Here is a 6,000-nt window from a genome sequence, read left to right on the forward strand (position 1 = left end):
CTGAATACTGAATGTAGTGGGTAAGGGGACAGACTCCCCACCTTCAGCAACCTGTGTGACTTTGAGCAAGACACACACTTCATGTGTTAGCTCTTGCTGTGTAACAAACAGCCCCCAAACTTAGTGGCTTCAGCAGCGAACATTTATTTCTCATAGTTCTGTGTGTTGGCTGGATGGTTCTCCTGGTCACAGCCTCATTGCTGTGACCGGGGCCTCTGCTGGGGTAGCTGGGAAGGCTCATCTTCCAGGAGGCTGGCTGGGGCTTGTTCATCGGGGGGTGGTTGCAACATACCCAGTAAGATGAGGGATCAAGCTCCAGTATACGAGCACTTTCCAGATCTGCTTGTGTGGTGTTTGCTACTGTTCCATTGCCCAAAGTAAGTCACATGGCTGAGCCCAGAGTCAGCATGGCATGTGGGGGACCCCCTGAGAGTCTGGATACAGGGAGATGCGAAGCAACTGGGAGCCAATCCTGCAACAGTCACCCACACTTCTCACTTTACCCTTCTCTTATTGGAGGTGATAGACCCTACCTCATATGGCCGTAGTGAGGGTCAATTGAGGTTAACATCTATCCTTCATGCTTCCTCCAGGATGTCCCTCCCATACCCACACACCCCTCTAGTTCCCCATTCTCCAAGAAATCGATCTCACTGCTAATTGGAAGTGGTGGTAGCCTGAATCGTGCCTCTGTTGGTTTGTGAAATTCAATAGGAGCCCTTTGGAAGATGGAAAATGCTTTTCTCCCCAGGAAAGAGTCTTAAGGGATTCCTCAAGCTCAGAGTGAGCAGGTGGGTGGGTGGTCTGTTTGTCCAGAGGGGCCACTCAGGCTCCTCAAACTCCTGGCCAGGTGACATCAGTGCAGCTTAGCGGGGTTGCGGGAGCCCCAGCCTGGAGTTCTGGCCCAGGCTCTGCCCCAAGTGTGTGCCGCATGACAGATGAGACCCTTGTCACCAGTGTAGTGCACAGGCGAGAGGAAGCACATGAAGGCTTTGGTGTCTCCAAAGTACTGCACAGAAAAGGGAAGTCACACTCTTAACAGAGCTGACAGGGTTGGCGGGTGGTCTTGACTACATGTGATGAGGTCCAAGTTCTCCAGCTGCTGATCTCCAGCCTTCTTGGATGCTGCTGACCCATCTCCTGGGGCACGGTTTCATCCCCATGAAGCTGACTGTGCTGGCTGCAATTGTGCCCTCAAGGTCACTCACCCAGATTCTTACACCCCCAAGCACCTCTAGAAGCCCTTGTCATAATCAGAGCCTCACCGGACACCACTGCAGGGTGCTGCTGTGGAGGCTCTGGTGGATCCACTGCGGTCCACGCTGTGGTGCCCCACCCAGTTCACCTCTTCAGAACTCAGGGGCTCACTCTGCCAGCTGCCAGGGGGGTCGTCTTCTGGGCGCTCACGACTGCAGCCCTCTCCTGGAACTTCCTAGGCTTAAGGGAGCTTCTTTGTCCAAGGTTATGCCCCCTCCCTAGGAGCAGCCACGTCTGAAGACTGGCCAGTGTCTGGCACCAAGCCCTGGCCCCTGTGCCTAAATGCATGTTATGGGTTCAATCATGTCTTCCCCTCCTTCCCCCACCAAAGATATATTCAAGTCCTAACCTCAAGTACATCAGAATGTGACTTTATTTCGAAACAGCGTCATTGTCGATGTAATGAGTTCAGTTAAGGTGAGGTCATAATGGAGCAGGATGGGCCCCTAATCCAGTATGACTGGTGTCCTTATAAAAAGGGGGAATTTGGACCCAGACTCGCACACAGGGAGAAGGCCATGTGAAGAGGAAGGCAGAGATCAGGGTTATGGTTCTGTAAGCCAGGGAACACCAAAGATGGCCAACGACCACCAAAAGCTAGGGGAGAAGCAAGGAACATATTCTCCCTCACAGCCTCAGAAGGCACCCACCCTGCCAACACCTTGATCTCAGACTTCCAGCCTCCAGAACTGTGAGATGTTGGGACCCCAGGGAGCCTGTTATTGACAGATTTAGAAACTGAATCAGAGAGGGACAGTGAACTCCCAAAGGTCACACAGCAAGTTGCTTCATCTCAAGATGTTTGCTAGACCTATGGGTACATCTGGCATTCCAACTTTAGGGAGAGACGAGGAACAGCCCCTGTGAGGTTTCTGAGCACAGCCCCTGCATGGCTGCCCTGAGAAATCTGGAGTGCTGAACAGTAAGTCAAAGAGGAAGGGGAAGGCAGGGTTCCCATGGTTAAGGGTATCACAGAGGTCTGAGCTAGTTCACAACAAGGCTTCAAAGTTAGAGATCTGTGAATTGGTCTGTTGTTCACCAGGCAATCTTAGACAACTCCTTAAACCACCCTAAACATCAGTTTCCCCATTCTTTAAAGGAGATAATCACAAAACCTCTACTGTAGGGTTGTTGTGAGATTAGATTAAGACTTGAAAGACATTAAGCACAGAGCCTGGCACCCAGTATAAGCTCAATACACGTAAATGGCTCTATTATTATTTTTACTATTGATAAATAAACATTTTCAAGCCTCAGGGAACGAGTGCCATGGTGCGTGGGGTCATTTATGAACCTCACATGGTGGAATGCTTGAGATAACACTGTGTCCCACAGATGTGGACCCAAGCCTCGGGGATGGAAGGAACATCACCAGATCCCCCTTTCTGACCTGTTACATTGGGGATAATAGATGTGGTGGACACACTTAAGGTGACCCCCCCCGTCAATAATTCCCACTTTCTGATGCCTACATCATTGTATAACCCCCTCCCCTTAAGTATGGGAAGGATATGTGACTTACTTGTAACTAATCAACTGTAGAAAAGATGATTGATGCCGCTGCCATGATTATGGAACACTATGTAAGAGGCCGTCTTAGCAGACTGGAGTGAGAGATTTTACTGGTGGCCTTGGAGAGCAAACAATCTTACTGTGAACTGCCTATGAAAATGGCTACACGCAGGGAATCGTGGCAGGCCCCAGGACCTGAGGGCGGCCTCCAGCCAACAGCCAGTAAAAAGCTGGTGTCATCAAGTCCTGTGATCACGAGGAAATGAATTCTGCCAACAGCCTGAATGAGCTTGGAAGCACATTCTTCCCCAGTCGAGCTTCCATATGAGAACACAGCCCGGCAGATGCCTTGATTGCAGTCTTGAGAGACCCCGGGACCTAGCTAAGTGGTGCCCAGACTCGTGGTCACAGAAATTGTGAGATAATAAATGTGTGCATTGTTTTAAGTTGTTAAATTGGTTACACAGGAATAGAAAACTAATAAAGTAGCATAGTGACCTGATTCCCGGTATTTTGCAGATTAAGTTATTTTACACATGGCACATAGAGTGTCATTGCTAAGTGGTAGCTAATATTCATCATAGGCATCAACATCATGATGCTCCTGGTAGAAGGCATCCTCATATGCCAGTCTTTTTTTTTTTTTTTTGATATGGATTCTAGTTTTCTTTTATTTTCTAAAGTGAAGTATAGGTCCAGCCTGGTGGCACAGGGGTTAAGTGGGTGTGCTCCGCTGTGGTGGCCCGGGGTTCGCCGGTTCGGATCCCGGGCGCTCACTGATGATGCACTGCTTGTGAAGCCATGCTGTGGCGGCATCCCATATAAAGTGGAGGAAGATGGGCACGGATGTTAGCCCAGGACCAATCTTCCTCAGCAAAAAGAGGAGGATTGGCATTGGATGTTAACTCAGGGCTGATCTTCCTCACAAATAAATAAATAAATAAATAAATAAATAAATAAATTGAAGTATAATTGACATATAACATTATATTAGCTTCAGGTGTACACATAATGATTCGATATTTGTATATATTGCAAAATTATCACTACAATAAGTCTAGTTAACATCTGTCACCATACACAGTTAAATATACAATACGGTATCGTTCACTATAGTCACCATGCTGTACATTACATCCCCATGACTTATTTATTTTATAACTGGCAGTTTGTACCTTTTGACTCCATTCACCCATTTCACCCACCCTTCCCCTGACCTCTGGCAACCACTAATCTGTTCTCTGTACCTTTAAGCTTGGTTTTTGTTTTGTGTTTTTTTTAGATTCCACATATAAGTGAGATCATACAGGGCACTTATCTTTCTCTGTCTGACTTATTTCATTCAGCATAATGCCCTCAGGGTCCCTCCATGTTGTTCCAAATGGCAAGATTTCATTCTTTTTATGGCTGAGATAAATATATATATCTCACGTTATCTTTATCCATTCACCCATCGATGGATACTTAGACTGTTCCCATATCTTGGCTATTGTGAATAATGTTGCAATAAACATGGGGGTGCATGTGCCAGTCTTGCTCTTTCTTCTGTCCCCCGTCCCCCTGAGAGTGACCCAAAGGTGCAGGATGACACGTGCAAACCCCAGATCCTCTGCCTTGGGCCGTCCTAGCGCATACTCCTTAAAGATTCAGAAACAAAGCCCTGGCTAGACTTGGAAGGCCCCAACACCAACCTTTCCAGTGCCACCTTGTGGATCTGTTCTCATTTGGCAAGTTGTGTTTGTCTAGGAATTGGTTCTTGCTGTGTAACTTCTCCAAATTTGGGAGCTAAGAGTCAAACTAATCTCTCATCATGTTTTTAATCTCTGCAGTTATCTCTCACTTTCCATTTCTTTTTTTTTTCTTCTTTTTTTGTGTGTGTGTGTGTGTGAGGAAGATCGGCCCTGAGCTAACCTCTGCCAATCTTCTTCTTTTTTTTTGCTGAGGAAGACTGGCCCTGGGCTAACATCCATGCCCATCTTCCTCTACTTTATATGGGACATCGCCACAGCATGGCTTGACAAGCGATGTGTCTGTGTGCGCCCAGGATCCGAACCCGCGGACCCCAGGCTGCCGCAGCAGAGTGCGTGCACTTAACCGCTTGCGCCACTGGGCCGGCCCGCCACTTTCCATTTCTAATTTATTTTGGTCATTTTTTCTTCCCTCATCAGTCATGTTAGAAGTGGAATCAATTTCCTTAGTTTTTTTTCAGAGTCAAATTTCATCTTTGATAATCCTCTCAATTGTAGCCATTAAACTTTTTTGCTTTATGCTCTTTATTATTGCCTTCATTCTACTTGTTTATTGTATTGTTCTGTTTGTAATTTCTTAAGATGGATATTGACCTCATTTGTTTCAGGTTTTTTTTTCCTTCAGTTGTAGGCATCTAAGTTTCTACATTTCTGACTGTGAAAAAATAAATAGGTAAACTATATAGTGTGTTAGAAATGACCTGTGCTAGGAGAAAAACAGAGGAAAAATGGATAAGGTGTGTATTAGTCTGCTTGGGCCACCATAACAAAATACCACAGAGTGTGTTGTTTAGACAACAGAAACTTATTTTCTCACAGTTCTGGAGGCTGGAGGTCCCAGACTCAGACGCTGGTGAGGGCTCTCTTCCTGGCATGCAGATGGCCGCCTTCCTCTGTGGCACCTGGTGAGAGAGAGACAGCGAGTGAGAGAGCTCTCCAGTGTCTTCCCTTTAAGGATACTAATCATATCAGATCAAGGCTCCACCATTACGACCTCATGTAACCTTAATTACTTCCCTAGAGGCCCCATCTCCAAATACAGCCACACTAGGGGGTTAGGGCTTCAACATATGAATTTTGGGGGGACAGAAACATTCAGTCCATTACAAGGAGGATCGAGGGGGTACACTTTTAAATAAGATAATCACTTGGGGCCGGCCTGGTGGCGTAAGTGGTTAAGTGCATGCGCTCTGATGGGTGGCCCGGGGTTCACCGTTTCAGGTCCTGGGCGCGCACAGACGCACCACTTGGCAAGCCACGCTGTGGCGGCGCCCCATATAAAGTGGAGGAAGATGGGCATGGATGTTAGCCCAGGGCCAGTCTTCCTACGACGGCAAAAAGAGGAGGATTGGCAGATGTTAGCTCAGGGCTGACCTTCCTCACAAAAAAAAAAAAAAAAAAAAGATAATCACAGAAACAGTAACCATTGAGCAAATCATTATGATTTTCCATTGCTCAGTATGACGATCAGTGGTCACAGATA

The sequence above is a fragment of the Diceros bicornis genome, unplaced genomic scaffold, assembly GCF_020826845.1.
Source record: "Diceros bicornis minor isolate mBicDic1 unplaced genomic scaffold, mDicBic1.mat.cur scaffold_73_ctg1, whole genome shotgun sequence".
In the NCBI taxonomy this organism is placed as follows: domain Eukaryota; kingdom Metazoa; phylum Chordata; class Mammalia; order Perissodactyla; family Rhinocerotidae; genus Diceros; species Diceros bicornis.